The sequence below is a fragment of the Arvicanthis niloticus genome, chromosome 24 (assembly GCF_011762505.2).
Source record: "Arvicanthis niloticus isolate mArvNil1 chromosome 24, mArvNil1.pat.X, whole genome shotgun sequence".
Classification (NCBI taxonomy): domain Eukaryota; kingdom Metazoa; phylum Chordata; class Mammalia; order Rodentia; family Muridae; genus Arvicanthis; species Arvicanthis niloticus.
Window position 1 is genome coordinate 20,377,256 of NC_133432.1, and position 12,082 is coordinate 20,389,337.

Here is a 12,082-nt window from a genome sequence, read left to right on the forward strand (position 1 = left end):
CTCTGGTATCTAGAACAGAGCATGTGTAAATTTAGCTGTGAGATCAGATACCCAGTCCCTTCCTGTGGGGAAGGGGACCAGGACCTCAGGCTCTTTCTAGTATCTATTAGATACAAATACTTTTGTTTGCTTTTTGTTTCATCTTTCTTTCTGTTGTCTTTCTGTCTTTCTTTCTTTCTTTCTTTCTTTCTGTCTTTCTTTCTTTCTGGTTTGCTTTTTCATAATTGAAGTCATTTTTGTAGCTGTCTAGTGTCCATGGATGAACTGGGTTCACCTGAAAGGGGGGCTGGAAATGAAAAGGAGATGGAGGTTTTGAGAAAAACATGGAGCCAAGATAAAGTCTTCTGATTAAGGCTCAAAGTTTAATATTCAGCTCTTGTATATATATAGGGAAAGCCCCACCTAACCCATCCTTTGTTTCACCCAGATTATGTCACAAGGCAAGCTCAGCAGGCAGTCTATTCTTCTAAGTTCCTGTGGGAAGTTGTACCTGCAGCCAGGGCAGAGAACTCTACCTAGGTCCTATTACTAGGTCTATTGTGGTAAACAAGGTCTTTCCAGTCTGCTCAAGGCTGGGGAAGTGCACAATTTCCCCTTTTTAGTTTTTTAAAGATGAGCAGTGCCAATGACTGGACAGGGACACAAAATTTACTTGTTTTCCATCATCCTGTCTAGGGTAGGTGACCGTGTCTGTCTTAGGTCAGTGTCTATGTTGCTCCTTATTACCTGTTATAGAGAACATACATAGCATTATTGATGTAAGCCTCTGTTTTAGGTCTATAGAAGCTCAAGAACACTCTTACCTGTCTCTGACTACCAGCCTTCTATGGCATACTCTTTCCTATACAGACCAAAGCCACATATGAATTTAAACCAAAGGACCTATGAGCATGCACTCTTCATAGATGCATAGCATGCATTTTTTCATAGCAATGGATAATTGCCATGGTGAATAGCTGAGCTTGCTGAAGGTGATCCTGTATGAAGACAACCAATCTTTTTAAGATACAAGGTCCAAAAGTTAAAAGCAACAAGATTATAATTGATGGTTCAAGCAGTATAGAAATTAAGGTTGTAAGCCAGAATGTTCCATGTATCTAATCCCGCTGCTAGTTGGCAGGGATCAAACACAAAGTCTGGCCACCAGGTATATAGTGGGTGGCATTGAGTATTGATATAAAAAAAAAAAAAAAAAAGAAGTGTGGAGACTTCACTCCAGGTTAACTCATCTGGATGATAGGGATTCTGCACCATCTTCAGCGTTAGTATTATAATCATTAGGCTCCAGATCTGTGTCCACTTAAAAGACCAATCTTTCAGGCAGCCATCAGGCTCTATTTTCTTTTTGTGGAAAAACACAGACAGAAATTAAAACAGGGTCTGGGCCATTCCATGTATCAGTTAGGGGATCTCTCCATTTGACCCTGGCAAATGAGCTGGAAGTGACTGGATGCCAGTGGTGATTTGCTGAAGACTGACCTTTAGCATCAGATTGCAAAAAATTTCAAAGAAATAAGACAAAAGCAAGGTGCTTTTGGTGACCTTGGAGGGTGTAAGTCCTCCTTTTTGTTTTTAAAAGCCAATTTTTCAGAGTTTCTTGCAAAACCAGGGCAGAAGCACCAGTAGCTGCTCTTCCCACACTCAGAGTTATGAAGATATTATTTTACAGTTCCACAATACCTGTCTTACAACATTTTGTCCTTGAGGATTATAAGGAATCCCAGTAATATGGGTATTATTAAATTGTCAACAAAGTATCTCAAATACCTGACTGTAATAGCCAGTTCTATTATCCGTCTTTTTTTATTATTATAATTACATATAATTCACAATGACAAATACAAGAAATACTTTTTGGGGACTTAAAAATACCTATAATCAATTTTCAAAACATTAAACATAATTTATGTGGTAGGAACATCTAATCTTTAAGGTGGTAGGAATATATGAGTCGGTTTCTAAGGAACATAAAATTTGAATAATCTGTATAGATTATCAACATCTCAAATATTATAATTTTAGTTTTCATACAACTAAGAGTGAAATATTAAAGTACTTGCTTAAAACTTAAATGTTTTGGTCAAATGTTTTTTTCCTAAGGAGACCCAAGTGTTACCAAGAATCCTTATCAACCAAAGTAAAACTACCAATGATATTTTTGATTTACATCAACAATACAACACACATCAACACACAACAGTGTTTTATCCTCCTTGCCATCTGCTTTACTTCATATGTATGACGGTCTTTTGGTATAAACTTCAGAGCTCCGAGGTGAATAGTAGAGATAAGCAAGTCTACTGCTGAGCTGTCACCCAGGCCATCAGATAGATAAGGAGGGTACCAGACACTGGGCCTCCAGAGTGCTGCTGGTCAGGACAAGAACTGGAATAAGTCTTGCTAATAGTTCTTGAAGTGTTTCAGTTACAATCATCCCTTAGCACTGTGTATGCTTTTAACTTGTAGACAAAGACTTACAGACAAGTGGAAAAAGTAAGTTCTCTTTACAATCCAGAACTCATTCTTCAGTATGAGTCTTGATTATATATATAAAGGAATATGATCCCCTAGCCCCCAAAAATGTCCATTAGAAACCCAGGAACCAGTACTTTTCTCACCTTTTAAATTCTCTATAAGGCATCAATTTTATGCCTCTCTCTCTCTCTCTCTCTCTCTCTGTTTCTCTGTGTGTGTGTGTGTTGCTGTATATATGTATTTTCTGTTTTAAGTTAAAAAAATAGAAAGAACAAATTTCATTCACCTATGTCCAATATAGGCATCTAGATATATGGTTACAAATTAAAGGCCACAAATACTTCCCAAGAAAAAAGCATTTAAAAAGAAAGAAAGAAAATCAGCTCCCCCTTTCACATAGCATAGCTGTCACATGCCAGCTAAGAAAAAGGTGTCGTCCATGGAGACAGGAAGACTGAGCTTTTCCTCTTTGGATGATAGCTGAATCTTTATTGGCAATTTTAGTAAAAAATATAACTTGTTATTTATTCTAAGCAAGGCATTCCTCACCCCCACCCCACTCCCGGCCCCAGCTTTTCTTCAAATAATCCCTTTACTCTTCCATTAGAATTTGAAGTCTTGGAGATTTTAAATAGCAGGGTTTTGGGTGATAAGCAGTCACTTTAAATCTCTATTATCTGTCCTAATCTGATATGGAACACCAAGCATAAAAAAATAATGTAGGCAATGACCAATTACACTTTTAGTTGCTTCTCCCGTTAAAGCAGTTGCAACTAGAAAGCCTGAAAAGGTGTCGAGCCACATCTACTTATTTTAATTTTCCAAAATCATAAATGAGCAACATCCATTTGCCAAAATGGATTCGGTATAAATCTTCAAGGATTAACAGCATCATGAAAAACTTGAGGACACTGAGAACAAGGTTTTGCAATTTGACTTGCACACTCTCTAGAAATAACAAATTATTGTCTCAAGCTATTACTATTTTTGATGATAAAAGAATGAGGTTGTATGGCTAATTGTTCCTGTGTAAGGCCTATAATCTGCCTGACATACAAATCTGCTGTGGCATTGCCCTGGGGTTCAGGCAATCTAGTATGAGTTCTTAAATGTCTTACAAAATAAGGAACATTGGAGGCCAGCCTGGTCTACAGAGTGAGTTCTAGGACAGCCAGGACTACACAGAGAAACCCTGTCTCGAAAACAAACAAACAAACAAACAAACAAAAAAACAAAAAAACAAAAAACAAGAAACAACAACAACAAAAAAAAACAAAATAAGGAACAGCACATTCTCTTAAATTGAGTTGTATTTGCATAAATAATTGCAAAATTTAAGAATTAGCAGTATCTGAAAAAGGAACAATTTCAAGCAGTTATAAACCATGAGCTATATATTGGCTATCAATATACAAGTTTAAAAGCTTGATTTTTCAACATTTCAAAAACAGTGGTTACAGCATGTAATTCAATTATTTGTTCTGAAGTAGGGGGGAAACGCAAGAAAATGAACATGTGATCTAATTACATATACTGCCTTCCCACTAGATGAGCTGTCTATAAATACAGTAAACACATTTTCTATTTTCTATGGGCTGCATGCATAAATTTACAGGACATACAAAAACATGCATAGAGGAAGACTGTAACAACTTGTCTTTTGGATAATGATTCTCAAATTTGCCTAAAAAGTTTGTCAAGGACAAATGTCAGTATTCTTCAATAACCAGTCTAGTTGCTGTTTGAAATAAAGAGTATACATTTCATCTGAAATATTTTCAGGATTCTATCCTACAATTCTGCACTTAACACAGCAACAGTTTCATAATAGACTGTTAAAAGTTTACTTGCAGATGAAGAAGGATGAATCTACATTAATGGTTCCTTTTGCCAAAGAAGTGCTGTGGGACAGCCAACAATTGATTAGTCTGTATAATGTATCTGGTGTTGGCTAACAGCTTCCTCTACTTTCTGTAAAGCTGTTTGTCCCTCATCAGTTAATTGTCCAGGGGAAATAGGATTTGCATCCCCTTAATAATATCAAACAGAGGGGCTGGAGAGATGGCTCAGTGGTTAAGAGCACTGACTGCTCTTCCAAAGGTCCTGAGTTCAATTCTCAGCAACCACATGGTGGCTCACAACCATCTGTAATGGGATCTGATGCCCTCTTCTGGTGTCTGAAGACAGCGACAGTGTACTCACATACATGAAAATAAATAAATAAATCTTAAAAAAAAAAAAAAAAAAAAAAAAAAAGAATATCAAACAGAGGTTTAAGTTCTCTTGTGGCAAGCTTAAAGTGAGGTCTTAGCTGTAGCCGGATAATTTCCTCTTTTGCTACATTATATTTGCAACAAAGCTCAGTAACTGGGGAGTAACTAATGTGGGAGGAGCAAAGACTCAGAAGGAGAAGGAAGAGGAGGAGACTAGTGATGGGGGAGGCAAGATGGCTGTGGATGTCACCCTCATGTCTCTAGAAGTCTCGGGTAGTTATTCATATCAAAAGGCTATGTGATTGGGATAACAATTCTAATTGTATGGGCTTCTTGTTGATTGAGCATTTCCAAATATATTAATCCTTTAGATAATCATTAAGCTTTAAGAGTCTCATTTCTACCGGATACTGCGAGGATGGCAGATATTGGCTGGGGTTCAGCCAAGCTTTGTGGATGCAGTGTGGGGGATTGGCAGAGCCATCCCCCATGCTGGTGTCTTGTGGGTGGCAGGGCCTGCACATCTAGCTAGCTGGAGTGCCGGTCAGAGCCGAGGAGCAGCAGGAACATGGTGGCTGCCTGGAAACAAACCAACCAGGCGCCATTTTCTAAATATTCTCATACACTTAGCCACTTAATATCTTCTACCAACTTTTGAAAATCATTAAAAGTAAAACTATCTCTCTCTCTTTTTGTTTTCTGCATGTATACCTGTAAGCCAGAAGAGGACACTAGATCCCATTACAGATGGTTGTGAGCCACCATGCGGTTTCTGGGAATTGAACTCACAGGACTTCTGGAAGAGCAGTCCTTAACCACTGAGCCATCTCTCCAGCCCCCAACTATCTTTTCTTTTTTTTTTTTTTTTTTTGTTTTGTTTTGTTTTGTTTTGTTTTGTTTTGTTTTGTTTTGTTTTTCGAGACAGGGTTTCTCTGTATAGCCTTGGCTGTCCTGGAACTCACTCTGTAGACCAGGCCGGCCTCAAACTCAGAAATCCGCCTGCCTCTGCATCCCAAGTGCTGGGATTAAAGGCGTGCCCCACCACCGCCCGGCCCAACTATCTTTTCTTATTGGAATTTTCTGTGCCACAATAGGCTTAGGATATAACTGAGGTCCCAAATATTGAAAATATATTGCCTTTGATTGTTTTCTGGAGCAACAAGCACTCCTCAAATTTTAAAGCTCATTGCATGAGAGCAAAGGCTTGCAGTAAAAGAGGTTTGCAGGATCAGAGGGATCAGCTAATAAAATGCCATACAATAAATAATATATACTGAAAGATTCAAAATCCTAACTTCTTGTACTGAAGCAAGAACAAGTTTTTTACATAATGTAAGGCCAAGGCAAAACTTTCCAATCATTGCTTCCAATTTAAAATTACAAGTAAATTCACTGAATGCAAACCTCTCTGTTAGCATTCTGTCTAAACTCCACCCCTATAGTTACCTGGCAACAGCCAGCTAGGCCTGGCCCACTATAAAAGGGGCTGCTTGCCCCCTCCTCTCTCTCTCTCTTGTTCTTGCTCTTTTGATCCCTCTGTTCCTTTGCTCCTTCCCCCATCTCTTCCCTTCTCTCCACATGCTCATGGCTGGCTTCTCCTCCTCCTCCTCTCCTCTTCTTCCTCCTCTTCCTCTTCCTCCTCCTCCTTGTCGTCTTCTTCTTCTTCTTCTTCTTCTTCTTCTTCTTCTTCTTCTTCTTCTTCTTCTTCTTCTCCTTCTCCTTCTCCTTCTCCTTCTCCTTCTCCTTCTCCTTCTCCTACTCCTTCTCCTTCTTCTCTCTCTCTCTCTCTCTCTCTCTCTCTGTCTCTCCTTCTACTATCCTCTTAACTCCCCCCCCCCATGCCCTGAATAAACTCTATTCTATACTATACCAGTGTGTGGCTGGTCCCTCAGGGGGAAGAGATGCCTCACCAAGGGCCCACTGAGACATCCCCTTCCCCCATACCTCACCACACACCTCCACAGAATATATTCTTTCTCTTTGTAGAAACACATCACTCTCACCTTCACCTGGATGCAAGGGAATGGTATAAAAACAATCATCTAAATCCATAATAATTCTATATGTATTTCCTGGAATGGCAGCTGGAGTAGGCAAGTCAGTCTGTAATGACTTGTTACACAAGTTTCAAAAATCTTTTTTTCGAGACAGGGTTTCTTTGTGTAGCCCTGGCTGTCCTGGAACTCACTCTGTAGACCAGGCTGGTCTCGAACTCAGAAATCTGCCTGCCTCTGCCTCCCACGTGCTGGGATTAAAGGTGTGTGCCACCACTGCCCAGCAAGTTTCGAAAATCTTAAATTTGAACTATGTTTTGGATTAATGGAATAACCAATCCCTTGTAGTTGAATGAAAGTATCAGATAAAGGCCAAGTTGAAGGCCAGTCTTATCCTTTGAGCAATTCTTACACTTTGAGCAATTCTGTTGTTAGTAGGCACAGCTATAACGCCACGGACCAAAGCAGGCATAATTTTAATTTCTTCTGCATAATTACTACTTGTTGTGAATGTGTTTGGATCTGAGGCTGACCCCAAGGAACAAGCAAGTAGATACACATCTTATATATTTAGACTAAACAAATTTTTCTTACTTTTTCTAGCTGTAATTTCAAGAGAGGAGCACCTTGTCACTTGCTGAACCCAATAAACACTGTAACAGAGATTTTTCTAGGAAAACAACTATCAGCTTCCTTATCATAGAAGCCAAAAGGCTGCTGGCCCCTTTAAGAGCAGCTTACACAGACAATCAGTTCCTGGAAAGGCTTCTCCAGTTGAGCTTGACCCCTAGCTACAGTGCAGGGTAACTTATCAGTTTCTGCTATGCACATTAAGACTGCCTTTTAAACAAGTTAAACTAAATCAAGGGGTGGATAGCTAGCTGACAAGGTTTTGACCATTTTTTCTTTTGAACACGAAACACAGAAGAACAATCATTCAAACAATAAAACAAAAACGGACAGTTGACACACCTGAACAGATTGGTAAGCCAAAGACAGACAATAGAACTAAGGATTTCTCCAATAGGAGCTAGAGAGAAAGCAAGACTTCTCCGGATTTCCTTCTGTGCCTAGGAGAGCTCTGAAATAGCTTCTCTTTTGCTAATGAGTCCTGGGTAGAGGACAACTGCGTTTCTGAAACTCTTTCTCTTTCTCTCTCTCATATTCAAGGTCTAACTCTTCATCTTCCTCTTTAGGAGGTGCAGAGGCAGCTACCGATAGTTACTCTTCAGCACCCTGCTTTCTTTCTGATTGGTCCTGTGTGAAGAGGGGGGTGGTGGACAGGGGGTGAACAGGGGAGTTTCAGATCATTGAGATAACAGAACATGAGTATTATAATCATAACTTGTTGGCTTATTAGTAGCATTCTTCAGTGTCAGCTATGGATAAATACTTCTGGGAAGTGGAGTCTGGGAACCTGAACTTAATTTCACCTTATGCGCAAAATGGAGACTGAATACAAAATGGCTACAGTTATGTTACAAGGAACAGGTCTCAAAACACACACACACACACACACACACACACACACACACACACACACACACAGAGAGAGAGAGAGAGAGAGAGAGAGAGAGAGAGAGAGAGAGAGAGTGAGAGAGAGTCTGGTTTCCTGACCTGGTTGGTTCAGGTCACACATATTGGAAGGCAGAGATCATGACAGAGAAAAGCAGCAACCAGGAAGCAGAGAAAAAAAGAAAGAGGACAGAAGAGGACAGGTCTGGGATATAATATAGATATAATAAGATATAATCATTAAAGACATTCTAGGAGTGACCTAAGTCTTCCTAGGCCCTGCCTCATTACATTATGATTCATTCTGTAAGAATTCATGAAATTCTAGACATGGTGTGTCACCCCCAGAGACACATTTCCTCCAACAAGGCCACACCCAATCCTTCTAATCCTTTCAAATAGAGTCACTTCCTTGTGTCTAAGTTTTCAAATATATGAACCTATGGGGTCATTCTTATTCAAACCGTCTCATCAGTTAATGAGGTAATCTCCTACAAACTTGCCCACAGAATCTGATTTTAGGCAATTCCTAAATCTTGGCTTTTCTCTTACATGACTCTAGGACAATTAAAGATAACTAAGACAACAAGCGTAGCATCAGATGTCCTCTTTTCCTAGATATTACCAAGAACTCCCTAAGACAGCTGTCCATGTGGGCATTGTTTCTTTTGCTGTCCCCTTAGAGAAACTCATAAACCCAGGCCCAAGTGTCTCCCCAACAGGTACGGTTTGAGTATGAAAGTGTCTTTTACATGTTCATTCTTTGAAAACTTGTTGGGGGTGGCCAAGGTGCCTTCTGGAGGTGGAACTTACCTGGAGAAAGTGGATTACTAGGGCCCAGTCTATGAAGGTTATATTTATTTTTACTTTATTATATCTATTTATTTTGAATCTGTGAACCAAAACAAATCCCTTTTCCTCAAATTGCTTCTGTCAGTATTTTGTCACAGCAGCATCAAAGTAATGTGGTCTGACTCCCCCACTCCCACCCTAGAATAACTGTAGCCACTTTGTTCCATGCCTGCTGGCCATTTCATATTGTTCATATTGTTGCTATAATATGCCAGCCAGTCATTGACACAGAGAAATGACTTGGCTCAGTGCTGAATCTGTTGCCTGTCTGTGGATCCTGTTCCCTTAACTAGCCTGCCTTGTCTGGCCTCAGTGGAAGAGGATCTGCCTAGTCCTGAAGGAACTTGATGTGTCAGGATGGGGTGATACTTAGGGTGGGCCTCTCCTTTTCAGAGAGTGAATGGGGAGAAAGCTGTTCACCAAGATGGTGCCAGTTCTCAGGCTCAATTTAAGGCAGATTAGGGGAATCCCAGGGATGGGTAGGTGACCTTTATCTTGATTGGTTGTCTCAGTATGGGTGTCTTTGGTTAGGGCTCTGGTGACATTCCAGAACCATTACTGGGGGCCAGGGAGTGGCTGGAAACTGTTTCTGGGGAAGCCTAGAAACTGTTGCTAACTCACTGCTCTTGCCTCAGCCCAGGTGATGGTGTAGCTTCTGATGGCTGGGCTGCTTTTGATTGGCTGACCCTGGGCTGTGGCTTTTCCAGTAACTGACTTGCCCAGTCCTGGCAAACAGAAGCTTGGGCCTAGTCTCCTGAACTGCTGTTTTGAAACCTGTCATGGAGCCAGCCTAGCTTAGTCCTCTCAAATAAATAAGTAAATAAATAAGTAAAATTACAAGTGTTTCTTTATTTGTGTGTGTGTGTGTGTGTGTGTCATGGTGTGAGCGTCAACATCAAAGGATAACTGTAGGAGTTGAATTTCTCCCTCCACTGAGTCCTGGAGATTGAAGTCAAGTCATTGCAGCAAGCACCTTTACCTGCTGAGCCATCTCGTTAACCCTGCCCCCTTTTTGGAGCTATGGTCTCATATATTTCTTACTGGGGTTCAACTCAGTAGTTAGTCTAGGATGACCTTGAACTCCTTCCTGGTCCTCCTGTCTCTACCTTCCAGTGCTGAGACAATGATCATGTTTAAGTTACATTACTTCAACGATGCCATTTAGAACCAGATTCAAAGCCTGATCAGAGTTTAAATATTAAGCCATGTTTAAAGATTGTTTGAAAAATGAGCTGGTTCATGTATTCCTCTTATCTTAAAGAATTTTCTTTTGTAATGCAACTTTTTACAAGGTGTTTTATTTTTCTGGGGTGCACTGTTCAGAGTCAGGCACAGACAGCAGAGCTGATAAGGCCAAACTCAAAGGTCACAGACATTCTGGTTGTAAACAAGGCTTCTTGGACATTTAAGTCTTTCTTTCTTTCTTTTTTGAGCTACATCTTGGAAAAATGGAACAATGTCTCAGCAGGAAATCTTGAGAGGAGTTTGAACTCTGTCAATTGTGTCCAAGTTCTTGACTTGCACAGTTCAAAGCAGAAACCAGAAGCCAGCCAACCAAGGAGTGTGTCATAGTTAGGGCTTCTAGTGCTGTGATAAAACCATCACCAAAATCAACTTGGGGAGGAAAGGGAAGTTGGGGCAGGAACTCAAGGCAGGAACCTGGAGGCAGGAGCTGATGGAGGGGTACTGCTTGCTCTCCATGGCTTGTTCAGCTGCTTCTTCTTCTTCTTCTTCTTCTTCTTCTTCTTCTTCTTCTTCTTCTTCTTCTTCTTCTTCTTCTTCTTCTTCTTCTTCTTCTTCTTCTTCCTCCCCTCTCCTCCCCTCTCCCTTTCCCCTCTCCTCCCCTGTCCCCTGTCCTCCCTCTCTCTCTCTCTCTCTCTCTCTCTCTCTCTCTCTCTCTCTCTCTCTCTCTCTCTCTCTCTCTCTCTTCCTTTCTTTCTTTCCAGTTCTAGCTGTCCTGGAACTTGTTCTGTAGACCATGCTGGCCTAGAGCTCACAGAGATCTGGCTGCCTCTGCCTCTTGAGTGCTGGGGTTAAAGGTGTGCACCACCACCTGGCTGTAGATGATCTATTATGTCACAGTTCTTGTTCCTCAGCCAGCAAGAGATGGATATCAGATGAGGAGAGTGACCAATCAGGCTCTTGCTCTCCTTAGTTCCCTTCCCCAACAAACCTGACAGTCCACTCCTCCTCCTCCTCCTCTTCCTCTTCTTCTTTAACTTTGTATTGATGAATTTCACAGTACAAACCACAGTCCCACTCATCTCTCCCTCCCCTCGTACCTGCCCTTCCCCCAACAGAGAAAACAAATCTCATTGTGGAAGCTGTAGTGTGTCACACTGTTGCTTGCAAATGTTCGTTGCAATGACTCTTAGATCTGGTACGAGGCCTCTGGCTTCTGCTACTCTATCAATACTGGAACCTCACTGGGACTCCTCTTACAGATATCCTGTTGTTGCCCTGTGTCATGGAGGTCCTGTAGTATTGAATACGTAGGACCAGTCCCTTCATGCACTCCAGCAATTCATCAGTGGGTCAGATGTTGTGATGGGCTAATTCAAAGATCTGGTGCTGAGAGGTATCTGAACTGGTCAGCCCACTGGCTCTCACTCATGTCTTTGGGGCCAGTTCACCCGAAACCTCAACCAGGGCCAGCTCTACCCTGCTGCTCAGTTGAGGTACAGGGCCTGCTCTCCTGAGTATTGCAGCAGGTGAGGGACATGGCCAGTTCTCCAACTTTTATGACCCTGGGGCCAGCTACCATAGATGGCAAAGGATGAGGGAGGGGAGGAAGGCATGCCACCCTAGTCTGTGTCATAGCCCAGAAGACAAGAGGCATGGCTGGCTCTCCTGTGCTTATACCCTTACACCAGCTCACCTGCAATCCTCACATCCAGGGACAGCTCTACCCTGACTCCCAGGCGAGGTACAGGGCCTGTTCTCCCAAGTACTCCAGCAGGTGAGGGCCATGGTGAGCTTTCTTGCTCTCATGACCTCAGGGCCAGCTCTCCTGCCTGCTGTTGGTGATAAGAG

At 41.5% G+C, this 12,082-nt stretch overlaps 1 non-coding gene across 1 annotated transcript; it reads left to right on the forward strand.

The window, feature by feature from the left end:
- Positions 1-2,439: 2,439 nt before the first annotated feature.
- Positions 2,440-2,562, forward strand: LOC143438302 (small nucleolar RNA SNORA40). The gene has a single exon (XR_013107243.1). It is a non-coding gene; the product is annotated as a small nucleolar RNA SNORA40 (small nucleolar RNA).
- The last annotated feature ends 9,520 nt before the right edge of the window (positions 2,563-12,082 follow it).